This window comes from Macaca fascicularis, chromosome 20 (genome assembly GCF_037993035.2).
Source record: "Macaca fascicularis isolate 582-1 chromosome 20, T2T-MFA8v1.1".
Lineage (NCBI taxonomy): Eukaryota > Metazoa > Chordata > Mammalia > Primates > Cercopithecidae > Macaca > Macaca fascicularis.
In genome coordinates, this window is record NC_088394.1 from 47,487,542 (window position 1) to 47,515,062 (window position 27,521).

The 27,521-nt window shown below is 40.5% G+C and overlaps 1 long non-coding RNA gene across 2 annotated transcripts in view; it reads left to right on the top strand.

Moving 5' to 3' along the window:
• The first annotated feature begins 2,904 nt into the window (after nucleotides 1–2,904).
• LOC102137358 (uncharacterized) overlaps nucleotides 2,905–27,521 on the top strand; it is a 76,090-nt gene continuing 51,473 nt past the window's right edge. For both annotated transcript variants that reach the window (XR_012428941.1, XR_001487565.4), the window contains exon 1: nucleotides 2,905–3,039. This is a non-coding gene — a long non-coding RNA (uncharacterized lncRNA). The remainder of the gene's footprint in view (nucleotides 3,040–27,521) is intronic.

Here is a 27,521-nt window from a genome sequence, read left to right on the forward strand (position 1 = left end):
TTATTTATTTGAATTTGCCTGTCTTTTCGCAATCATAGGTTTGTAAGATTCATCTATATTGCTGAATGATGCTGTGGTGCATTCATTTTCTTTATTGCTGTAATGTATTTCACTTTGAGACTGCAACCTGATTTATTTCCCCATTCTAAGTTGGTTGACTCTAAGCCATCTTCAGTTTTGTTTTGTGATGTACGTTGCAAAAATTGTTCACACCTCTATACGTCCAGGCCTTCTGCCAAGCAACTTACTTTGGGTAATTTTTTTAAAAGGCAGTGGTTTGCTGGGTGTGAGCCATGGCTTCAAGAGGGCTTATATGCCTCTCCCTCCTCTCCTGCAGCTCTCCCATCACCATGAGAAAAATAAAGGCAGGCTAGGCTGCCAGTGCAAGGAGGAGGGTGAGAGATGTGGAAAGAAATAAACCTGAAAATAAATGAACAAGGCCAACCAAGATCAGCTGAACCCTGTAAATACACAAGCTATAAATGCTTATTGTTATATAATGCTAATATCTTGTAATTGTTTGTTATGTGTTATTTAGCAATAGATAAGTGATACAAGCTGCTGTAAGTGATATGCTTACACATCTTCTTGTCAAAATTAGAAATTTGCAGATTTTCCAACTGCAAAGCCTAAGTTCTTTCCATTGTACTGGATCTTAGCCTTTATCAAGTAGTTTTGGTGAAAAATGTCAGCTAGAATTTAAAACCTTACTCCTAGCATACGAGTCTAACTGTGAATAATGCACCCATGGCTCTCATAGAACTCCCTCTGTACCTTTTTTGTTCATTTGTTTTAGTTTGTTTTTATTTTTATTTATTTATTTTACTTTAGAAAATTTCAGCTTTTAAAATATCTTCTTTGATTAACTGGGAATACTTCTTGCCCATGGCATTCTCTTTCTTTGTTTTTATTTCTGAGTCCTTCAACAGCAAATGTGGAATGATCATAGAGTAAAGGTGTCTAGGTATCCAGATTAATACATGTTCTCAATCAACTGGAATCCAGAGGTCTCAAACTGGTGGCCGTGAGGACAAATTAAGTCCACAGACATACTTTAGTCTACAGAGTTTAAAAGTTGTTATTGAGACCACAAGAAAAACAAAACAAAAACAGACATTTTACATAAAAACATAGATTTTACACTTTTCTAGAATCATCATAATATTTATTAACATTGGGCCTGCAGTCCTACTTGGTAAATATTGAATGAAGCTGAGAAGCAGTTTTCCCTTTTGAGGGGTACATGGCCTCTAATTTGCCACCATCCCCATATCTCCTATTCTGCTCAATACTGGGACCGAGTACTGGTTGACATTGATAATAATCCATATGACTGTTTTCTAATGAAAGAGAACTATTTCTCTAGCAAAAAATGGGGCAAAAAGGGGGGATTAAAAGGGAATTCTAATTTATGTTTCTGGCCACTAAGGCTCTAATAAGTCTACACTCAATGATTAATGTGCATTAGATCTTGTCACTCAGTTCTCAGCTCCAGAACCTTCAATGGCTCCCCACCGTCTATGGGATAAAGTCCAACTCCCTTAATGTGGCATTCAGTCCCTTCACAGTCCCAATTCAAGCTTCCTTGACAGCCACACCTCCTACCCTATACATCTGTGAACTGTAGGCTCTAGAAACCCTGCACAAATTAGAACTTCTGGATCTTCTGCTCATTTCACATCCCCTTATTTTAGTCCATGCTGTTCCCTCTTCCTGAATTGTCCTTCATTCTTTTTTTTTTTTTTTTTTTTTGAGACGGAGTCTCTCTCTGTTGCCCAAGCTGGAGTACAGTGAGCGTGGCACGATCTCTGCTCACTGCAACCTCTGCGTCCCAGGTTCACCCCATTCTCCTGCCTCAGCCTCCCAAGTAGCTGGGACTGCAGGCGCCTGTCACCATGACTGGCTAATTTTTTCTTTCTTTCTTTCTTTGTGTGTGTGTGTGTGTGTGTGTGTGTGTGTGTGTGTGTGTTTTCAGTAGAGACAGGGTTTCAGTGTGTTAGCCAGGATGGTCTCAATCTCCTGACCTCGTCATCCGCCCACCTCAGCCTCCCAAGGTGCTGGGATTATAGGCATGAGCCACCGCGCCTGGCCTGTCCATTATTTTTAAATGCCATTTATCTGCTGTTGTATTAAAATGCTGCTTATCCACTAAGGTTAAACCAAATTCTTCTTCCTCTATGGACCCCATTGTCAGTGTTAATGGTTGGAGTTCTTTTGAATCTTGAGCTCTATGTATCTTCATTTTGAAACATAATTCCTTCTGTCCTGATGTATGAGAATGCACAAATGAATAGTGAACATCTCACTGAGTATTCACTCCATGCCAGGCACTACGTTACATACTTCATGTGTGGTTCACTGAGTCTCACAACTGGTACCTGAGACGATGTGAGCCTTATCCCCATTTTACAGAGAAGGACACTATGATCAGAGAGGCCCAAGGTCACAGCCACATAAATCATATAGCTGGGATTTTCATCCTGGTGCTTTGGCTTTAGACCCCAAGTTTCTAACCACTATGCCACAATCCCTGTCTAGTGTCTCCTACCAGATGACCAGATAAGTAATTGCCTATTATTTGTTTATTTTTCTCATTCCATCCTAGCATGATGCATTAAACATAGTATGTATGCAATGAATATTAACTGAATGACGGAATCAGTGACAGAAAAGTGTGACAATCTGTTTACCATCTTCCTTTGCTTTTGAGAAACTGATGGCGCTACATTACCCCCAAACCCTTTGTTTGTTGGTGGTTTGGGGTTGGACATCTGAGACAACCTATCCAATCATCATCCTCTAATCTCCTGGTAACACTGGTTAGCTCCAGGATTGGCAAATAGTTGGCGCTGAACCAATTGGAATTCTTCCCTTGAACTTTGCAGACTGTAAGCAGGAGAAATCAGCAGTCTGTCATCAGTGGTCGGAGCTGTAAGACCTAAAACCTGGATGTTCTTGAAGACCATGTTTCCTGCCATGCCAAGAAAACCAGGCTGCAGACAGTGAAAATTAACAGAAGAGGCAAAGAGAAACAGAAAGGTAAAACACAGAGATTCTGAATAGCATTCGCTATTTGTTACTGTTATTGTTCCTAAAATTAGTCACCTTCCTTGACCTTCCCCCAGCTTCAATGGTCAATCTTTACTGGAATCTATGAGCCAGTATTTTCCCTTTTGTAGCTAAACTGGTGTGAATTTCATTTCTGTTACTTCCAACTGAAATAGCCCTGATGGATGTAAGCAGAAGTAGAATGTGGACTAAAAAGTGATTCTGTGTCACAAAACTATTTTCATGAACCTCTGTGTCACCTATTAAAGAGATATAAAGAGAACACATTCTGTATTTATTATTTATTTAGGACTACAAACGCATTATCCTTGGAAGTTAAAAAAAAATAGATAAGACACTTGCTGTCCATGAACTCACAGTTACCAATAATTAGAATTTTTATTCACTTCTGTACACTCAGCACCTGGCCCCAGGACTGGCACCTAGCAAGATTTCATAAGTATTTGTTGAATAAATAGATGGGATACCCAGAATTATGGAATGATCGCAAGGTAATGGGGGCATAGAGGAGGAAAATAAAATTCTGCTAGGGCAGGGGAGTTGTAAATGGTTCAGGCAAAGTTTCCCAAAGAGGAGGATGTATTTGAACTGAGCCTTGAAGGATGTGTAGGTGTTTGGTAGGTAGAAAAGGAAATATGCAAGATTGAAGTTCAGACAGAGGGAAACATACATGTTATGGCCAGAGGCATAAAGTGCATGGCAAATTACAAAAACCAAAGTTCCAGGAGGCTGGATGATGGTGTTAGAGAAGGCTGGGAGAAGGGACTGGTGAGGTAGGCTGGGTTGAGTAATGCAAATAGAGAAGATTAAATATTTACATAAGCTCATTAGTGACACTGTGTGCATGTGACAAGTATGATTTAGTTTAAACCTCCAAGGTTTAAATACCCTAAGTGCAACTGTATCTTTTTTGAAATTCATTACATGACATTAATAGGCTCTTTCTCAGCTTCAGTAGTGATCATATTCATGATTTACTCCATCTCTCGTCCCTGGGGTCAGGGACAGTCCATTCTGACCTCCATCCGTCCTCTTATACCTTCCTCAGGAACTAAACATTGGCTGCTAGAAAGCTCCCATTTTTTGTCCCACATAAAGGGAAGCAATTTTGTTTCTAAAGATTTAACAGGAGAATTCCCATTATTATGAGAACCAATAAAAAAAGGGACTCTGTGTCACAAAGCTATTTCCTTGATTTTCTATGTCACCCATTAAATGCAATTCTATAAGAATCCTTTTTTTTTTTTGAACGAAAGGAGGTTTAATTGGACTTACAGTTCCACATGACTGGGAAGAATTCTTTAAGAACTTGTCAGGAGTCCTATAACATGGTAGGTATATCCTAGAAATATCTAAGCTCTCAAAGTCCTCAAGGACAGAATCTCTTCTTCTAAAGACCTTAGCCTTGTTGAGGGCACAAGATCAATATCATTAAGTTTGACAGAATCACTTGCTTTTCCAAAATGTTTGTAAAATGTTTATAGATTACAAAGCACTTTTGTGTGTCTTCTTATATTTGACCTTATCTGTGCGGTGGATGGTAATTAAGGATTATTATGATATATTAGGCAATGGCTAAGGGCTCTGAAGAAAGGCAACACTGAGCCCAAACCCTAAATTTCAATTAGGTTATCAGTTCAATTGGGTTAAGTTTTGCTGTAGTAACAAAGAACCCTGAGATCTCAGTGATTTAACACAACAAAAGTGTATTTCTCATCGATGCCTGTGGCCACTGAGGGGTGGTTAGGGGCTCTTGTTCTCACAGCCTTGTACCAGAACTCAGGATGATGGAGGAACCACCTTCTCAAGTGTTGCTTTCAGAGGGGAAGAGAGCTCTGGAGGGTCTCAAATCAGCAATTAAATGCTTTCGTTCAGAGGTAGCATATTAACCACTCACAACTCCTTGGTCAGAACCAGGTTCATGACCTCAGCAAAATACTACCAGGTGGGCCACTTGCTAAAGATAAGCAAGTCATACTTTTTGCTATGAGGTTTCTAGTAGTTAATGCAAAGGGGTTTATCTTTATTATATCTGTAATTTTTTGGTGTCTATCAAACTTAAAAACAAAATATTGCTCAAGATAAGTAGATAAGTAATGACTCCTGAGGCTGAACAAAATTTGAAACTTGCTGAAAATACAGATTCCTGAACCTCACCCCCAGAAAGTTTGACTAATAAGACTAATCAGAGATGGTTCAAGTGGAACATACCAGGACAGATGAACTGATTATTGAAATATTAAAATACTTCTTTATTTTTATTTTTATTTACTTTATTAGACAGTCCCTCTGACATTTGTCTACCCCCTAATCCGACTAACTGTCCTGACCCTAACCCAGGACTCCTTGCAATTCCTCAGTGAATGAAAGAGTAATGTTTTGCAGAGTTGAGTGTTCTGAAGTCCCTTATGGCTGCAGGTGACGTTCTGCTTGATTGGTATCATTCCCCCCAGTTGTTAAATGTTTTATATATGACCTTTGATGGTGAGGCCTGGGAACCGGAATTATATCAAGTACCCCAGAAAATTCTGATTCAGAAGAATACTGTCCATCCTTTTAGAAACACTGATCACACGACCTGATGAGCCAACCATGATAGTGACTGTATCAGAAATGCCCTAATGGAAGAGTGCAGAGGATGCAACAAGACCACAGGAACGGGACCCAGGCTTCTGGCAATGGGGGATTGTCATTGTTGGAGAATCTTCCAAGGAGAAATAAAGTTAGCAACACCTTGAAAGCCACTCCAGAGCTCTCTAAGACCCAAAATAAGTAGAAGCCTTGGTTGACTTTCTCAGCTTAACAAGAGATGCAAAATGTCTGTATATGCAACGGCCAGAGATTATGAAGCAGCTGCCTGCAGAATGAATGCAAAATGGCAGCATGGAGGAGGTAGAGAGAGGGACTTCCTTCCAGCTGGTCTGGGAACAGAAAAGGACCATTTCCCCCTTTCTGCACCTACCCAACATGCATCACATATGAGAATGTCAGAAGTGCGTATTGGAGTACTGTGGGAATTAATGGAATTTGGAGTGATGTAGTGGATTAAAGAATTCCTTTTCAGAAATAGTTGCTCCCTTTCTTACACTTCCATGAGAGAAATATACTTCATTTTGGATCTTGGGTATCATCACCTGATTTATGTCTGCCAATGGAATCGTAGCAGACGGGATGTAGCAGGGACTTGAAATGTGTTCGTGTGCTTGTTTGTGTAAGTGTACTCTGGTGTGTCCCCCATGACTATGAGAAAGACATGCCCAGACTAGCTCACTGACGCCACGGGGAGGATGAGATCAGCTGCTCACGGGCATGTGAACTAAGTAAGTGCCTATTGCTCTATGCCACTGAGATTTTGTGTTTGTGTGTTGTGCAGCTACTGCTAACTACTGGGGAGGTTTATAACAAAATGTGTCAAGGGTCAGAGAAGTCCACCCAAATCAGACTGAACTGTCTTTCCTATTTTGCTCCAAGGTAGCTGAGCTATTGGCCATGGTTCCAGGATATTCTCTTAATAATAGAAGAAGGCCAAGCAAATAAAAGCCACAGGATTTACAGTCTACAGATAATCATAACACTGTATTTTCACAATTTATGAAGCACTATGGTGTGCCAGGTTCCGTGGTGTGTGCGTTAGATGGATTAGTTCATCAAATTAAAGTTCCTCTGTCAATCAGCCCCATGTCCCTATACTCTTTTTGGAAAAATTGTGGGGCCCACAGGGGGGACCCATATGCAGACTGCGCATTTTTTGGTTCCTGTCTAGACCATTCAACCCAAAACTGAAATAGCTGAACTGAACAAGGGGCTGAGCGTAAGGGAGTTGAAGTAGGGGAAAGGCAAGGCTGGGGAGCTTAAAAATAGTGGGAAAAACATTGCATAAGGCCTTGGAGATAAACAATGCAGTAGTTTCAGTGTCTCTTCCCATGACCCAAATCACGGGTCTTGGGAGTGTGTGATGGTTGTTTCTGGGTCATGAAAAGGTATTCACTTTCCAGTAAAAGGAAGGGTCCCACACCAAATAGCCTCTGGCGGTCTTATTAAAAGGCCACGGTGGGGTCAGCGTGGGACTCTATCAGTATCAGAAGAAGAGTGTAATAGTGGCTGACATGCCCTGAGCTTTAATGTTGTGCAAGTCAGAGGAATAAATGCTTTGTATGAATTATCTGCCTTAACGCTCGGGAGCATGTGTCCAAACTCTCCCAATTGTACCCACAAGGAAACTGGGGTTTGGGGACGCGGAATCCCTTCCCAAGTAAATAACTCAAAGGGCTGGAGTTAGGATTTAGAATCAGAATCCATGATTTTCTAAATTTCATGCCATCATTAACAATTAATTATATATTGAGAAATGATGCATTTGAAGTCTAAACATCAAAATTCAATTTCAATCATGTGTTTCTGAGGAATAAGGCAAGGGAAAAGTTAGACTCTCAGCAGAAAGTAAAGCTACTGTTAGCCTCTTAGATGGTACATTTTACCTCATTTCAACTCACACTGAGAATCTCCAAGTTGCTGGTGACTGGACAAAGTCTCATGTGAGCCAATTGTTTTAGGACAAGGCAAAAAAGTAGAGAAGCCTTTATAAATTACATGAACCCCCAGTTCCTACAGACTCCAGAGCTCCTGACACGTGAGGTATGGGGGGAGCTTTGAGGTGGCTGTGAGGCACAGGCTGGTGTGAAAACCCAACCTCCCCATTTTAGGGAAAGAGAAACTGAAGTCCGAGAGGAGAAGTGATTTTCCCAAGGGTCCACAGTGACAGAGTGGGGACTCCCACCCTGAAGCCAGGTGGTCCCACACCCAGACCAGTGGTCTATCTGCTATGTCATGCCCCCTTCTTTTGTCAGTTCTGGGGTGTGACTCATGGGAGGAGCTGATTTGGGACTCTGCCATCCCAGGGGCTCTCTCTGACAAATGTCACTTTCTGGTTTTGAGGAATGAAGGAAGAGTTCCAAAAAATTAAGTGTTTGTAAACTAGTGTATTTTGTATTGTTTCTTAAGTTGACTCTTCATGGATTTCCTCTGTCGGTCTTTTTAAATATTTTTTCGTTGGAAGAAGGGGCCTGCTCACCACCTCCATCATGATGGTATCAGAGCTAGAGCTAACGAGAACATTTAGAGGTGCATCAGCCTGAGAAAGTGAGAAAAAAGAATCTCTTGTATGTGACTCTTGGTAGAGAAAATTCTCAATATGTTCTTCCACATGTAAACTTGGCTTTATTATCTTTGTGTGAGTGTGCACGTGCGTAATGGGGCTACAGTCCACTGTTCATTGAACATGTGGTTTCTGAGGAGCTGTAAGACCTTGCAGGGATTTAAGAGATGGCAACATAGTCTCATCCAACATGTCCATCAAGATTGGCTTCATCAAGCCTCTTTGCTTACAAGGAACAGAAATCTGCTCAGAACAGCCCAAGTATACCAGAGATACTTTTGAAAGGATCCAGGGATGTCTCCCAGAAGGAGATATGAATGGGAATCAGGACTTGGCAAGTCAGGAACAGGAGTACTTCAGTGTTTCTCCTAGGGTGTCGTGGTATCTCCATTTTGTTTCTCTCTATGAAATCTCTATGAATCTCCTTTTGTGGATTCGATCAGTCAGTTTTCTCAGTTGTAAATAAGAAATTCTAGCTGTATCGGGAGGGGACAGTGGTGCTCCCATCGTTTTTAATCCAGTCCAAACTGACTATGTGTGGGTCACCCTCCCTGTAAAGCAGTGAATGGTGTTTCCTGCAGCTTCTTGTTCACATTTTGACATTTCACAGGATTTTATTCTATGCTGCCTTCTACCAAGCCCTTTGCAGGTGCTCAGGCAAGCTGCCCTTGCCGAAGGAGAGAAAACTGGAGTGATCAGAATGACGGGTTGAGTGTGTTTCATTTGAGGAGAAAAGGTGATTTGATGATGAGCAGGTTATTTGGAAAGCAACAGCTTCGCAGATAGGAAGTCTTGTGACTACTGTAATCTTAACAGCTAACACTTTTTTTTGATAGTGTGCTACGTGCCAGAAAGGACTCTAAGCATTTCCCACATATCAGCTCATTTAATCCTCACAAAAATCCAATGTAGCAGTATAATTATGGGCTCCCATTTGCAATCCAGGAACCTAAGGTACAGGGAGTTTAACCTAATTTGTCCAAAATAGAACTGGGATTTGAACCCCGGGCAGTCTAGCTTCAGAGCCTGCATTCTTAACCACTATTCTAGTCAGTATTCCATGGTAGCATTAGTGCATTAACTATTTGCCTGGAATACAGTAGCACCTTGTGCATACAATATTATTTCATTAAATCTACACAAAAGCCATGACTTGTAGTCAGAACCAACCTGCATGTGAAGAAACTGAGGCTCAGTGAGATTAAATGGCTGGAATCAAGTCATGAAGTGAATAGTGACAGACCAGGTATGTGGGCTCAAGTCTAACTGGACATAGTCTGGGCTTTAGCCCCCAGCTTAATACTGAAAAACAGAGGCTAGAATGTTAACCTACGATATGTTAGGGAATAAATAGTCAAAAACGAAAAATGTTTTCAGGGCATTAAAAGAGCAAAGCACAGATTAGTTTGAAGCAATTTTCTGCGTAGAGAAGGAGAACTTAAAGAAACAAAACCCCTCCTCTCCTCTTATCCAAAATGGATGCATGAGAGAGAAAATCTGGTAGATATTGAGCAACTTACAAGTTCCCAACAGCTGAAAAGGGTTCAGCTTCAAACTCATCATTGTCAGAAAAGCAAATACAAATTTGCCCCAGAGCAAAATAACTTTCAGAAAATCAGGAAGAGTAAATGGATAGTAAGTTATGAACATAAAACTCTTTGTACTCGGCCCAATTAACCCTAACCCAAGGCAACCCTGTGCCCCTAAGCTATTCATTTAAGGGTTTTACGATTTATAGGCAGCCTTTCTCAGGGGAGGTCCCGCCTGGCTCTGATTTCAGGTTTCACAGCAGCACATGTGTAATCCTGCTGCGTCACAGCTCCACAACTCAGAAAATGCATGTTTCTCAGGATGGAAAGAGACCCGGGGAGTCCTCGGTGGGTGAGCTCTGCTTCCCTCCAAGTGGCAGGAGAGAGCCTTGTGGAAGAGTGTGCACTGAGACCTGTCAATTTCCACTCCGGGGATGAGTAAGGGAGCTGGGGCTGCTCCACCCTTGGCTTCCATTACACAGTATACACATGTACCCCATAAATATATACAATGATTATGTATCTGCATTTGGCACTATGTTATGAGTGCCAGACACAGTGATAAATTAAACCTAAAGTCACAACTGCTACCTTCAAAGAGTGGCAATCTATTATTTGATGAGATAAGAGCACCCAAGACTGCTACATAGACACAGAGGCCAGGACAAGGAGAGATGAGCATCTCCAGATCATTCTTCAGCTGAAGTGTCATTGTGGCCACAGAAGATGTGACTGAGTGGAAGAGCAGGGGGAAAGGGTTCCTGAAGGGTATGTAGAGGACTGGAGATAGGCTGGAGGCTGGAGAAGAATAGCTTGAGGAGCTTAGACCACAGCAGATGCCTCATGCCCTGCCCTGGTGGGGGCTCATGCTGAGAAGGCAAGGGGTGACTAGAACACAGAAAACTTTGAAATCAAAGTAGAAACATTCAGACCTGATGGGTTGGGCAAAAGGGAGTCACAGTAGGCTCTTGAGAAAGAAAGAGAGTCAAGAGCTTTCAATTTTCATTTTACTCACAACGTTGTGCTATATAGGCTTATTTCTGCATTTTGTCAATTGCATCAAAGGGAAGAGATCAGTTTGCTGAGAGTGTTCACCTCTGTTGGAGGAGTAGAGGAGTTGTGGAGGGGGGAGGTTGATGGTAGGGTGCTGGAAACCAGGGTGCTACTTGTAAGCTGTCATTGGAATCAAGTAAGGAAGGGCAAGGACATCAGGCAGTGAGAAAGAGGCTTCAAAAGAAAATTGCCAGGGCCTGGGAAAAGCAGAGTGCCAAAGAGGACCGAGTCTAGTTTTCTGGTTTAAGATTTAGAGAAATCTGACCCTCTTGTTTTAGTCTCCTGGAGCTTTGCCTGAAGGCATTAAATAATTAAAATGGAAAAGAGAAAAAGAAAGAGATGAGAAAAGAAAGAGTAGAGATGGAGAGAAGGACGGAAGAGAGAGGGATAAGAGTGGAGGAGAAGGGAGGGGAGGGGAGAAGGCTGGCGGGAAAGAGACAGAAACATTACACCTGCAGACACCTCCCAGTCAGTAAATCAGTCATGCAGAAACAAGCCACACATGGAAATGTGTGGAGGAAGATGGTCAAAAACAGACCCCATGTATCCCTCATTTCCGTGGGTCATCACCCAATCCTTTAAAGTTCAACTGAGACTGTAACCAATGACTACAGGGAAGAAAAGAAACCAGCCTGTGTATCTGAGTCAAGAGCTTTCAGTTTTCATTCTACTCACAATGTTGTGCTGCATCGGCTTATTTCTGGGTTTTTCCAATTGCATGCCCTCTGATATCTCAGGCCAGCAACCTTGACTTCATATTCACATCTTCCTTCTGCTACTGGCTCATACAAACACGGTTGAAAAGCTGAGTATGATGGTTAATTTTTATATTTTAACTTGACTGAGCCATGGGGTGCCCAGACATTTGGCCAAACACTATTGTGTGTGTCTGTGAGAGTGTTTCTGGATGAGACTGACATTTGAATCAGTAGACTGAGTAAAGCAGGTTGCCCTCCCCATTGTGGGCACATCTCATCCATACAATTGAAAACCTGAATAGAACCAAAAGGCTGAGTAAGAGGGAACCCCCTTCTGCCTGACTGCTTGAGCTGGGACTTGCGTCTTTTCCAGCTTTTAGACTCAGACTGAAATTTTGGCCCTTTTTGGGTCTCAAGCTTGTCAGCTTTCAGACTTTAGCTATACATCAGCTCTCCTAAGTCTCCAGTTTGCTGACTACAGATCTTGGAACTGATTTCTTTACCTCCATAATTGAGTAAGCCATGGATAGTCATGGGCTGCCTAATGATGTGTTGGTTAATGATGAATTGCATATACAATGGTGGTCTCATAAGATTACACTATTCTATCTTTACTGTACATTTTCCATGTTTAGATATGTTTAGACACATAGACACTTACCATTGTGTTAGAACTGCCTACAGTATTCAGTATAGTCCCATGCTGTACAGGTTCATAGCCTGGGAGTAATAGGCCATACCATAGAGTCTAGGTGTGTCATGAGCTACACCATCTAAGTGTGGGCAGGTGCACTCTAGGATGTTTGCACAGCCCCAAAGTCACCTAACAACACATTTTTCAGAATGTATCCCCCATTGCTAAGTGACACATGACTGTATATACACAGCCTTTCTTTTAGTTCTGTGTCTTCTGAGAATTCTAATACACTCAGGGAGATCTCTCTAGAAAAGGGTCGGGGTAATAGTAACAATGGTGCTGAGATCCAAGAAATATTTGAAATTAACAAGTATAGGAAGCTTAGAAGGAAGAGAGTCCCCAGCAGAGGCAATGGCCTAGCCAAAGGCTTCAAGAGGAGGGAGGCTGGTGGAGGGAGGGACTGACAGGTCAGCATGGTCTGAGTGAGGAGTAGAAGGGGACACTGGCATGATATTAGCTGGAGATTCTGCAGGCACCAGGCCACTCCAGGCCGAGGTGGGCTGATCATAAGATATGGTTTATCATCTTCCCGGGACATGTCTGAGAGAAGAAGGTGCTATTGAAAACCAGAATAACACTTTGAAACCAGAACTATTCTGCACAAATTGAGGCCCTCCCTTTCAGGCCATTAGGAGTTTGTAATTTATTCTACAATCAATAAGGGATTCACTGAAGTATTCTAAGAAGAAATGTCACATGATCCTATTTGCATTTTAAACTCACCGTGACTGCTATGTGGGGAATGGATTGAAGAAGGCAAGAAAAGATAAGGGCAGACCAGTGGGGACTAAATCTATTTACGACTGCAACATTGAAAACCTGCCTGAGTTTCCAGCCTGCCGCTCTGAGAATTTTAGACTCAAAATTATGCCATCAACTCTTACCTGAGTTTCTAACCTGCTAGTCTGCCCTATGGATTTCAGACTCACCAGCCCCTACAGTCACATGAGCCAATTCCTTAAATTCTCTCTCTCTGTCTCTCTCTCTCTCTCTCTAAGTTTGAGTAAGTAATATATGTAGGTATGTATTTACTATGTATGTATGTATTGTGGAGGAGGGAAAATGGTTCCCTCTACCTTTCTAGGTTCCTTGGCTGAGCTACAACTTAAATGGACACAAGACAGATCAACAGGAACAAAACCACATTTATTACATATGTGAGCACAGGAGTCCCACAAATATATGAGACTCCAAGAGAGACCAGATGATTGAAGCTTATTTAATATCCTGGGCTATAGAAAGGAATAGGGGCTTTGGCTTCTGAGGGGTGGTAGAGACAAGTTTATGGAAGGGCGAGAGGAGGAAAGTATAGTGAATACAATTTGTCTTGTTATGCAGGTAAGTCTTTCAGGTAATAAAAGTTGTAATGGAGCTGCTCTTTCTGATACAGATACTAATGCATATTTTCTTTATAGATGTAAATTTCTTTTACAAAAGAAAAACAGCTTTTCAGAGCTACTCTTGTGTCTGAAGTTTTTCAGAATAACCATTTCCAAATATGCGAAGCAAATATATTTTGGGGTGGCATATCCGGTCTCCTATAGTCATATTTGGGGTAGTATGTCCTGAACCCAAACATAATACACACACACCCACAACACACACACACCCATATATGTACATATCCATATTATATATAGTATGTGTATTTTGTATATATTGCAAAAGTTATCAGTATCAAAATGGAGTCACTGATGTCAAACCCTAATAAAATGGAGAGACAGGAAGCCATGAAGGAAGGGTCCCCTCACACAAGCCTATGACAGGGATGATGCATGGAACTCTCGAAACCTCCGTGTTTCAGGTAGGCCACGAAGAGACTTGGGTAGCAATGGCTGCCTTCATCAATTTATATATAAATATCTATCTATATACATCTATATATTTATATGTAAATATATATGAGGTGAATATATAATTATATATGTATATATAATACACATATGTGCATAATATGTATGTGTATAATACATATGTATATATAATTATATATATTCATTCCTCATGTTACATATAGAGAAATAATGAAGATATATCATTATAATTTATAATTACATATATAAATTATATATGGTTACATATGTATTTATAATTTTATATATATGGAGAGAGAGGAAGATGGAGAGAGAGAAGGAAAAAAATAAATTTTTTAAAATATATTTCCCATTGGCCCTTTTTTTTTTTTTTTTTTTTTTTCCGAGATGCAGTCTCACTCTGTTCCCCAGGCTGGAGTGCAGTGGCGCGATCTCGGCTCACTGGAACCTCCACCTCCCTGGTTGAAGCAATTCTCCTGCCTCAGCCTCCTTAGTAGCTGGGAGTACAGGCGCACGCCAGCACGCCTGGCTAATTGTTTTTGTATTTTTAGTAGAGATGGAGTTTCACCATGTTGGCCAGACTGGTCACGAACTCCTGACCTCAGGCACTCTGCCCACCTCAGCCTCCCAAAGTGCTGGGATTACAGGCTTGAGCCACTGTGCCCGGCCCCATTGGTTCTTTTTTCTGGAAAACTCTGACACAGATTTTGGTGTGGTGGCACACAGAAAGAATGCCATGTGATGACTGCAGTTGTGCTTTTTTTAAAAAAAATTTTATTTATTTATTTATTTTTTATTTTTTGCTTACAAGCCAGAAGACTGCCAGAAGGTAGGAAAGAAGTCTGGGACACATCCTCCCTTAGCTCTAGTACCATCAAAGAGAAGATAGCCCTGCCTATACCTCGATCATGGACTTCTGGCCTCCAGAACTTTAGACAGCACATTTCTATTTACTAAGACACCCAGTTTGTTGCACTTTGTTAAAGCAGCTCTAAGAAACAAATACAGATTTTGGTGCATTAGTGAGATGGCAGAGGGTTTGCAGAGGCTACGGGAAGAAGGGAGTGGATTTAAGTCAAATCTAGAGGGCCCAGGGAGGGGTTGGATATGGGAAAAAGGAGGGGGATGGGTTTTGACTTCCGCTGATCTGCTGCCTCTGAAACCCTGCCCCTTCGCCTGATCCCCATGCTAAACTGCACATGTATCTTGAGAATTCTGTCTCAAGCAGTATTCTTGATGTTATTCTTTGCTCAAAGTGCTACAGTTACTATGTGGGGCTGCACGCAGTTATTTGAGAACATAGGCTATTTGGTCCTGAGGTAGACATGACCACAGGGGACCTGGGTCTCTGTCCTGGGGTTTCCATGTGCTGGCAGTCAGGTCCCCTTGGAAGCTCTTGGAGAAAAATGGAATAAGTCTTCTCCAGTGATTGCAATACTTCTGCTACTGAGACAGTCAGTAAATTATTTTCCACATTCACTGCTGAGAACTACAACAAAACCTACATGAACATTCTTTTGGATATAATCATATAATAGACCAGCTAACATTTGGTTAGCGGTTGCCATAGTCAGAAGACTGTGTTTCACGCTTTGCAAGAATTTAACTCTCATGGCTAACTATATAGTGAGTCCACAAATTACTCTCATTTTGGAAGTAAGTAAGTAGAGATTCCATGAGTCCTGTTGAGGTGATCAGGTTCACCATGCTGAGACATGGTGGATCGAGTGCTGGTACCCAGGTCTGAGGCAGAGCAAGCACTCTTAATCATCTTTCTGTCCTCTGTCTTTATCCCACTGTCTTTTCTACACACACACACACACACGTGCATACACACACTCACACGCATGCATGAACAGTCACAGATAAACCCAAGGGAAGTGGTTCTGCCATTATGGTTTCCAGCATTCTGAATGCCTCTTCTTAGACTAAGCTGACTCGAGAATAGTTTTATTGTCTTAATGTTCTGCTATTCAGTACAGAAGATGCTGTTAAAGACAGAACTTATTCTTTTCCCATCTGCCACCCCTAGGTTTGAACCACAGCATGCTTTCTGTGGGTCCCTTCTCTGGGAAATCATCTCGTTGGGCTTCCTGGGTTGGGTTTTTCACCTCTCATTCTCCACCACTGAGAGCTGACTTTTTTCCCACTGGGTTAGGGGTTCACCATACTCTTTAGCATTTTCATCAGGTTTGTTGGTAGTCCCCATCGCCACCACACTGGGATACAGATGACAAGAGTTTAATTTTTTGATAATTATATACCCATCCCCATACTCTTTTTACAACTCTGGCTCAAAGTGGGCAACTGTCTAAGGTAGATCAACTAGTTGTTTGCTATGCCCCTGTCTTCCTTGCTCTCACCTTCTGTGGTTTGTTTGAGAGTCAATGTCCCCAGCCCCAAGAAAGACTTGCAAGGGACATAATCAATCTGATTGGGGGTTTCCCAACCCTGGCACTAATTTGGCCTAAGTAATTCTTTATTGCAGGGGACTACCTTATGCACTGTAAGATGTTTAGAAGCATCCCTGGCTTCTACCCACTATACATGCATAGCATGAGCCTAAGTATGCACAATCAAAAATGTCTCTGGGAGGCAAACTCACCCCTAGCTGAGAAGCACTGATTTAAGCTGGTACAACCTCATTCTGTTTTCCTTTTGCTCTTAGAGCTGGTCATGAAAGCTTTAATACAATATTTTACCCAATGTAAAAAAAGGAGAACTTCTCAACACATGGCTCCTTTTTCCTGCCTTGAATGTAAACAGGAGATGCTTAGAACTGTGACAAAATATAATAATCAACTATATTTTTACCTCCAAGCTTAGGGAAGCAGTGAAAACATACAGGAGGAAGGTCAGGTAGAACCTGGACCATTGATGACATTATAGAACCACTATATCAAACCTGGAACCAACAACCTCGCCTACTGTAGACCTTGCTATATAAGAAAATTTAGTGGTGCAAATGATCTGGAATACTCAAAGTAATTTTATGAAAGGAGAACAAACTTGGGGGACTCACATTACCCAATATTAAGACTTTTCATAAAACTATAGTAACCAAGAAAATGAGAAAGGATTATTCAATAGATTATTGATACAGAATAGAAAGTCTGGAAATAGATCCACACAAATAGACTTGACTGATCTTTGACAAAAAGGCAAAGGCAATTCAATAGAGAAAGAATGTTTTTCTTCAACAAATGGGCCTGGAACAATTGAATATTCAAATATGAAATAATATTAGTTATAGTAATGACAATAATAATCAACATTGACCTATACTTCATGACTTATACAAAAATTAACTCAAAATTGATCATCATATACCTAAATGTAAAACATAAAACTATACAACTGCTAGAAGACAACATATGAGAAAAGTTGGGTAATCTTGGCTTATGCAAAAAGTATTGAGATATGACATCGAATGCATGAGACATAAGAGAAAAAACCCAACATCCTTCAACTAGAAAATGATTAGAAAATCCATTCAGTAGAATACTACTCAGCAATGAAAAGGAACAAACTTTATTAACATAATGTAGATACATCTTAAATGCATTTTGCTAAGAGAAAGAAGCTAGACCATAACAAGGGCTACTTATCATATGATTCAATTTAATGACATCCTGGAAAAAGCAAAACTATGGAAGCTGAAAAGAGATGAGTGATAGCCAGGGGTGGTGGGATGAGGAGATGGGTTTGAAAACATAGGCAACAGCACGAGGGTGATGGAAATGATCTGTAAGTGATGAATGCACAATTCTATGCATTTGTCAACACTCATAGAACTGTAACTACAAAAAAATGAATCTTACTTTATATAAATTTTTGAAAAAGTCAACCAGGATGGAGAAGAACCCAAGATGGATTTCAGCCTGTGACAATGAATCCAACTGTTACAAATTAATAATAACCACACTGAAGGCAGTGGAGATGAAGGAACTGATTTAAGTCACTTTGGAATACAGTGTTCTCACTGGATACTGTCAGGCTAAAGGCAACAGGAACCACACACATTGTATTCAGTTGGTAAATGTGTTTTTCACAGGGGAAGGGTTAGTAATTCCGAAACTATATGTAGAGTAGCACTGGACAAATAGTAAATATATTGTAGATAATGAGAAACAGGTTTCCCATGGTCGGAGGAAGAAATTATAATACAAATGAGGAAGTGAAGAAAGCTAGACTAAACTGTGTGGTGGAGATTTAGAGTCAGAGCTGTTAGTATAAACTCATGATTTTAAATATATATGTGTGTATATATATGTATATATATGCAGATAGTTCAATAACAAAGTAAACATAAATATGTGTGTACACATGGGCTAGTGTTTATATATAGGTTTACATTTTCTAACTCTATCTCCTTAGAAGGCATAAAAACGGTAATGTCCCAGTATCAAGCAGCACTCCTAGCACTTAAATATCATTCTCCAATAAAACAAACCAAGGTTCTTAGGAAAACTGATTGATTCCTGGGCTAGGGCAAAAAAAATCAAGATGAGCCTGGGGCATATTGTGGTGCTATAAAGCAATGAGTTAGACAGGAAGACTAAGTTCTAGTGATCTATTACCACAGCATGGTGATCCATAGTTATTAATACTACATTGTGTATTTCAAAATTTCTAGGAGAGTAGATTTAAATGTTCTCATCACCACAAAAGACAAGCTGGTGGATATGTCAATTAGCTTGATTTAGTCATTCCATAATGTATACTTATATCAAAATGTCACATTGTACCCCATCAATATATATAATTATTATTTTTCAGTTAAATTTTTTGCAAAAGGAAGTACTTTGAAAGAAAAAAAAAGTAATGTGCATGTTAAAAGGACAGAGAAGACCAGGCATGGTAACTCATGCTTGTAATCCCAGTACTTTGAGAGGCCTAGGCAGGAGGATGCCTTGAGCCCAGGAGTTTGAGACCAGCTTGGGTAACATAGTGAGACCCCTAACTGTACAAAATATTTTTTTAAAAATTAGCCAGGTGTAATGGTATGCACCTGTGGTCTCAGCTACTCAGGAGGCCGAGGTGGGAGGATTGCTTGAGCCTGGGAGGTTGAGGATGCAGTGAGCCGTGATTGATTGTGCCACTGCATTCCAGCCTGGGTGACAGAGTGAGACCCTGCCTCAAAACAAAAACGAAAAAAGCAGGAGGGCACAGGAGCCAACCTGAAAAAGTTCCCAATGATCTACATGATTGGGGAAAATTTCAGCAACAAAATAAATAATGATATGACTGCTATAACCTAAAGAATAAATATCCTTGTGTCTCTACTGATAAGCAAATAGTCAAATAAATAAAAAGATAGAGCAGAAAAGACACCTTTTCCTTACAGAAAAATTCCAATTAATAGACAGACAGAAGCAAGAAAAAGAAAATCACCATCGGAATACCTCAGTGATAATTACTGCAAGTAAGATCCACTGATGGATGTTAAAATTAGTGAGCAAAAGTTTAATGAGAAGTGGGATATTTCTTATTAAATATCTCTTCCCACATAGATGTATTAATTGCAAAGAGAAAACAGCAATTTTACAGTGGAGCAAGCCGGCAGTCACTACCTAATCCAAGTGATCCAGATTAACATCACCAGTGATGAGACGTCATCACATGCCTGCAGGTATAGAGCACTTTGCCTTGATGGCATTCTTCCCATTAAGGATAACCCTAGTCTAGTCATGGAAGAAGACTATATAGTCTCAAATTAGGGACCATTATACAAAGCAATTGGCCGGTACTCTTCAAAAGTTTCCAGGTCATAAAAAACAAGGAAATACTAAGTTGCCATAACAGATTGGAAAAGAAAATGAGGAAAATGAAGTGCAATGTAGGATCTTGAACTGAATCCTGGAACAGAAAATGACATGAGAGGAAAATCTGGAAAAAAACTCCAAATAGTTAATAGTATTGTACTTATGTCAATTTCTCATATTTGACAAATGGATCTTGGTTATGTAAGATGTTAATGTTACAAGATGCCAGATAAATGGTATATGGGATTCTCCATACAATGCTAGCAGTGCTCTGTTAGCTTAAATCATTTCAAAATAAAAAGTTTTGTTTTCAATTTATTTTAAAAAATTATTTACTTATTTATTTTAGACACAAGGTCTTGCTCTGTTACCCAGGTTGAAGTGCACTGACTTAACCATGTCACTTCAGCCTTGAACTCCTGGATTCAAGCAATCCTCTCACCTCAGCCTTCTTAGTAGCTAGGACTAGAGGCACATGCCACCATGCCTGGCTACTTAAATTTTTTTCTTTTCTTTTCTTTTTTGTTTGTTTGTTTCTTGGTAGAGACGAGGTCTTGCTATATTGCCCAAGCTTGTCTCAAACTCCTGGCCTTAAGTGATTCTCCCATCTCAACCTCCCAAAGAACAAGGATTACAAGTGGGAGCCACTGCCCCTGGCCAAAAGTTTTGCTTTCTTAAGCTACTACTAGTCAATGTTTGTTGCTAGCAAAAGCATCCTGAAGTAATACAAAGGTCTATTTTGGAATCTGGTTGTGGTGACAAATATAACCTGACTGCATTGTTGTAAATTAAGGGTACAACCAGGAAAACAGAATTTTGGGGGACTCCTATAGGGACAGTCAACAAAAACTTCCTAAAGCAGGGATATAAACATTTTATTCAGTGGTAGAGAGTGAATTAGGTCTTCTTTATAATTTTCCCCATCTCTAAGTTTATATGAGTCATTTGTTGTATTTGCAAGTGTTTTGCAGCCAACACTTACCACTATTTTTTTTTTTTTTAATGGATCAGAATCTATTGTAGGAGGGGGAATGGTAAGCAGTGGAATGTAAAACGCGAACCAATCTATAGTTTCCAAAGGGCCTAGGGAGGCTGCCAGAATTAAAGTTGGCAGCAAACAGTTTACTAAATCTCTAAAGGAGAAAAAAAAAAAAGGTTATATTACAAGTCCCATAAATATTCCAAGAGTGGTAGGTAAAGTGTGTTTAATACTGATGAACAAAGTTTTAGCATGTATTGGAAAAACAGTTTCTAATATAAAATTACCGACAACTGGAAGTTATCTGCAAAATTTTATACCTAAGTACTTGCAGATGTAATTTATTTTTCTGACAGCACCGCCTGTGTAATGAAAGTTGCTTTTAATAAAACATGAATGCAGTTAGGTTTTGCCAATTAGGTTCAGAGGAGTTGTAATCAGTCTGATTCAAGTTGATATGTAGCTCCTTAAATTCAGCACTGACCCATAGAATGGCTTCAGTATTTCTAAAGTGTTTGTGAAAGATGAACTCCCAAAGCTCCGACTGCCCAGGCAGAAGGGAGGTGATCCTGGCCAACTCAGGACAGACACCCTGCAAATGGACTACAGTGGTGGTGGCTATAGAAAGTCATGTGTTTTGGGTTGGGTGTTAACACAAGATTACAACTGACATGAAAATAAGCCCATTCTCCGTTTCATTTTATTCATGAAAACATGAGCAAACGTCTAATGCATGCAAACATCTAATAGCCATAGATCAATTATTATTTTTACAGTATCAGCCAGAAGGCAAACCTTGGTTCCTACTATGTTAGCACACTTCTTGATACTGGATGAGATTTCAGGATCTATAAAGACAAGTCCTGTCACCTTGAGCACCTTAATAGCCTGTCATCAGAAGAAAAAACACAACAAAATGAAGTTTTGGGATCTAGAATGAGGTCATCAGTATTTTGAGCTTTTCATCTGGGTCCCTGAAGTCTATATTCAACAAATATTTGTTGTTTAAATACTTGCAAAACACAGGGGGCAAAAGATTTGAAACATTAGTTGGACTCAGCCAGAGTCCTGTTTCTAATAGTTGCTACGTTTTCACATTTAAAAACGGTAATAATAATTCTTGCCCTGCCTAACTTATTGGAATGTTGGAATGACACAGTATAATGATTTTAAGGGAAAGTGCTTTGAAACTTTAAATGCACTATGCCAATGTAAGTTACTGGTAAGTACCAGGAATAACATAGAGGGCTCCTGTCAGTTGGAAATCTCACAGGTTGGTTGAAAAGGATGCTTTTTGCCTCTTGGGTTTCAAGTTCTCTCCTAGGTCACAGATTAAAGCATTTCATAAGCATGATCTCATACCAGTCCTGCAAGGATGAAGGCATTGATGCCTGGGATAGTGCAGACACTCAGGTGAATGGTTGAGATAGATTCTGATATCGCATCTATTTTGCTACAAAGCTCGTCTATTTCATCTGACCACCTCATTTGCTCCCTCATGAAGCCAATTAGCAACGGAAGAACCTAGAAATGTTCTGCGTAAATGATGCAGACATAAATGCCGTGGGGATATCAAGGCATTGCCTCCCCAGAGCTGCAGTTCAGGGCACACTTTGTCAGCTCTTCCTTCTCCGTTCCAGCCTGCACAGAGTCGGCAAGAAAAGTTAGTACTTTCTTGGTATCTGCAGCTGGTACTCCCCAGACAGGAACTGAAACACGCCTAACGGTGATTCATTCATTCTCAACTGAGTTTCTTCTTTCCTGTACCCTAGGGCACTTCCAGGTTCTGGCCCTGAAAGGGAAGTTTATGTGTAAAAGAGACACAGAGCGGCAGCTTCCCAGCTATTTTCATCTCAGCTGGCTTGCCAAAGCCCCATTTCAAACCTCTCTCATCCCCCGAAGTCACTGGAATATCAAGCACAGTAAAGGTGTGTTTCGTTCCTTAATGGTAACTCCGACTTTTGGTTTGGCGTTTGGATAATGTTCCTTACTATCTGTCCCTTAGGCAGATCATAGGGACAAAAGATGGAGACGGGCTGGTTCCCTGCAAAACCAGAAATTATAGTAGTAAATACATTTTATTGTCTTTTAGCCTGTTGGACTGAAGCATCTTGAACCCTCCTAGAGTTGGCATGAAACATTTTTTCCAACTTGAAAAGCATTTTTTGTTAAATTTATTTTTATAGCTTTGAAATTTTACTTCTTGTTCAGTGGCTTTTGAGGGACAAGTATGAATAGCAGGAGACAATGGATTACAGAAATACTTAAATTGGCATGAACAGAAGCTGAGCTGGAACTAGGATGAGGCGAGTTGGAAAATTATGATATTTTGTGTATTGGGTTTCTTTGCATTCATTTTAATTAAAAAATTATTGCATTAAAGTATTATTGATCTTGATTACTAGGTATTTTGGTACCTCTGTAAAATTTGCACCTTGGGCAAGTATCTTACTGGCCTCAACCTAGTTCCGTCCCTACATAAGACACGTTTATTATGCTACCCATGGACCTGTGGACTTCAGAAGACATTTTGTGGCTCCCTTGAGTCAACTCAAACGGGGCTCTGTTGGAGCAGGATACTACCTCCCTCTTCTCCAAAAAACAACCCATGCTCTGCTTTATTAACAGAAAATTATTCTGCCTGTCTGCTCTGGGATATAGAGGAAGAAAGTATGCAATCTAGGCTCTGTGCATGAGCTTATTCAAGCCGACACTGCTCAGACTCTAGCATGGATATCAGTCACCAGGGACCTTGTTAAAAATGTAGGTTCTGATTAAGCAAGTCTAGGACGAGGCTTCAGATTCTACATTTCTAGCAAGTTCCCAGGTGATGCTGATACTGCTGGTCCCTAGATTATATAGTCCCTGGTAAGCCAGCGACTATAGCAGTAAATACATTTTATTGTCATTTAGCTTATTTGCCTGAAGCATTTTTAATCCCTCCTGGAGTTGGAATGAAACATTTTTTCTTACCTGAAAAGCATTTTCTACTGAATTTATTTTTATAGACCCTTTGAATAGCAAGGGTCTACATACTGGTGGTTCATGGGCTATGTCCACAAACATGATTTGTTTGGACCAGATTTGTTTTTTTTTATTAGCCAGATAGTCACCTATTCTTTAAAAATCCCCTGGAATATCTAGTAGCCTTGGACCAGCCTTTCTACATAGTAATGAAAGGCTAGAGAATGGTAGGAACTTTTTTTTTTAGACAGGGCATAGGTCCTTTATTTTCCTGTAATCCTCACTACACAAATGCACAATGTGAACTTACTTAAACTTTTCCACTTTATATGTTATTGGTCTGGACTGCATAGGCCTTTGAATTTTGCAACCTCAATGTACTATTTAGTTTGTCAGAAACATTGACTGATATTCACTCAAATCAGAAATAAGCATGTTGTTATTTGTTGACTCTTATTCTCAAGCAATTGGTCTAAATATTTTTGTGGCATTATTACCAACTTACAGCATATCCAAAGGCTATGTTTAAAATTAGCCTCATGAACAAGAGGAAACAGCAGTAAAATTAACTCTCTAAAAGGCTTAGACTTTACTTACTCTTGGATTTTGAAGCCATTGGAAAATTTTATGTGTGATTAAGTTGCGGACTAAAGAATTAATGGAAGCACCATCTACTAATTTGTGTTTAAATTTGGCCAAGGTGTATTGTAGCATTTGGAGCAAAAACCATGGAACTATTACTTTAATTTGGAGTCTAAATATTAAAATGGTACTCAAGCTAGTATAATTTGAATGATGATTACCAACTAAGTGACTTTTTAGGACACAGATATTTTAACTATCCTAGTTTTTGTTAATCACTGGCCGTGCCCCGTTGCTCCTCAAATCCTGCCAATTCTGTTCCCTAAACAGGTCCCCATCTATTCCCTCATCTTCCTTCTCCAGCCACTACCCTGACATCCTCTCTCACATGGATCATTGCAAGGATCTCATCAATGTCTTCCTGACTTCCAGTATTCCAGTATTATCCCTCTGCAAGTGGTCTTCCACCTTCCTGTGGAAGTAAAAAGCAAAAATTTACCAAGTTGCCCTCTCCCTAGACCTCCTCAGTGACTGTCCATCACCGACAGGACCAAAATTTAAAATTCCTTCCTGCCATGCAAGGCAGCACCAGCTCCCATCTGTCCACCTCCCACACCGCACAAACCCCCTGCCCCATGATGCATCCATGCTAAAGACCCTAGAGCTCTACGAATTTTCTGCCATGTATTAAACCTCTTTGCTTTGTACTTACTGGTCCCCAGGCACATTGGTTACCCCTTCAAGGTGTTCCCCATAGCACATATTATATATAGTGGAGTTCCACATTATATGGGCGTTAAGCTCTAATATCAAAAAGCGTAGGGCAAAAATGAAGTATGGTTAAAACTGTCTTGAGAAATTCTTTCTATCACCCATACCACAGAGTATATATGGTTTGGGAGATAAGCAAAGCCAATAGTTCTCCATGTGGAGCAAGGAGCTTTTAAAAAAGTTAATTACTGATTGACGTAGCTGAACTTTAAGAACTAGAGAGAGGAACTGAATTTGTGTTGGCCCTCAGTTTCCCTAGCTATGAAATAAGCAAGTTCAACTAAGTAATCATTAATAATTTCATTCAGCTTTACTATTCTAGACTAAGAATCAAATGTAAGTGTCAGGCAGAAAAGATATGTAGGTGCCATATTTGGGGTGCTAGGTACTTGGGAAGACCTGCAACAATATTTAAGTGCAGCAGGATGGACACATTTTTGTGCATTAGAACTCAAGGCACTTGGGAATTCCAGGCAGATCAACTTGGATGGTTCATTCCCCAGAGAGAAGCGATTAAAGCGATGGGGCCAAGCTACTCTTCTCAGATGCGTGCCAGAGAAGGACATGGGTGAGAACATAGGCTTTTGGAATGTGCCGACACCCAAAAGGTATAGGAGGGCAGCAGGATGGCAAAAGGCTCTGTGGCGCAATATGGCACCTCTCCACACTTCTTCAAGGCTTCAGGGAAATTACTGACCGAGGCTGTCAGGTGATTGGAGTTTTTGAGGAACATACCACAAAGGGTGCAGTGTGGCATAAATCTAAACCAAGAAGGCGATTGAAGAAATAATTCAGGAACAATCTTTTAAAACAACGATGCCAGGAAATTTGCAAGGAATTGAAGAAGGACTGGAAGCTTATCCAACTCTGGGTGATTCATATCAATCTTAGACATCCTCCAACCCTTTCTGGAAAAAGTTTCCGAAACAGAGTAGGGAGCAGAAGGTGGGAGGGATATCTCAAGTCAAAAGCTGTGACTTTCTCTCCTGATGAATCGGTTTTCCAGAGTAGTGAGTTTCAATTCCCCCCAGACGATGTCCAAGGGGCTCTTCTGTTCATGAGAAACTAGAGCTGGAGGAAACTCATTTTGACTTTTTTCCCCCAGAATTGTTACGACAGTTTCCATTTGTGACCCGTGGTTACTTTTCTTTCAGGCTGTATGCAGCTCCGGCTATTTCTAGCATAGCTTTTTTTTTTTTTGCCTCCTTGTTATATAGACATCTGTGGTGTATATTAGTTTTCCTTTTTGTGAACAACATTCTAACTTTGAGCTCTGGAAAACAATCATTTAATCAATAAATCTGATATCAACTATGCCCACATATGTTTATGACTCTGGTAAACTTAATCATATGAAGCAACCAGCAAACGAATATTAGGTCATAGCATTTTACACCTGGACTGAACCTTTGAGATTATCCAACGTAGCACTCATTTAACAGAAGCACATGAACTTTAGCAGGTTTCAAGGTTTGTCCTTAGGATCATTTCATGGCAGAAATGGACAAAACCCCTCTCTCCCTCCCTTGTGTTCTTTGCCCTTCATTCCGGGAATCTGGGGTTGTTTCTGCTAGACTGCAAACAACATCTGATGAGGAATATCATTCCTTGATTTTGCCCATAGATCAAGAATCCAAAACTTTAATTTCCATGGGTGCCAAGAAGACAGCATAAAATAGGGAAGTGGCTAACGTATGATGTATTTTTGTAATTCATCCACTCTGTTATACATTAATAGGTAAAATCAAGCTTCATTCTCCCCCATCCCCAAGAACTTTTCCCCATTTTTTCTTGAAATATTTGTTCTTTTAGGTCTCTTTAATTTTTCCATGTTTTGGTAGATACATGAATATAGAGAACTGTTCATTAAAAAAAAAGAAAAACAGACTAGCAACATGATCAATGGCAATTGTCCCTAGGCTCTGTGGCAGGGATTGCCCAGGGATGGCGCATGCAGCAGCAAATGCCAAGTGTCTAAAGTGCCCACCACTCTCCCACTGCAGCCACTGTGCTCATGCGACAGAGGACAACCAGTGAGACTGGCTATTCTGATTTTCAAAATGAAGTAGGAAGTCTGTATTTTTTTGTGAAATCTGCACATTTCTCTTTATTTTTTAAAAGTTTTAGTATTTATTTTCTTTTGAGACAAGGTCTCACTCTGTTGCCCAGGTTGCTGGAGTGTAGTGGCTTCATTACAGCTCACTGCAGCCTTTGACCTCCTGGGCTCAAACGATCCTTCCACCTCAACCTCCCGAGTAGCTGGGACTACAGGTGCACGCCACCATGCCCGGCTAATTTTTGTATTTTTTATAGAGACAGGTTCTTGCAATGTTGCCCAGGCTGGTCTCAAACTCCTGGCCTCAAGCATTCCACCCACCTCAGCCTCCCAAAGTCTTAGGATTACGGGCACGAGCCATTATGCCCATCTGAAATCTGCTGATTTCT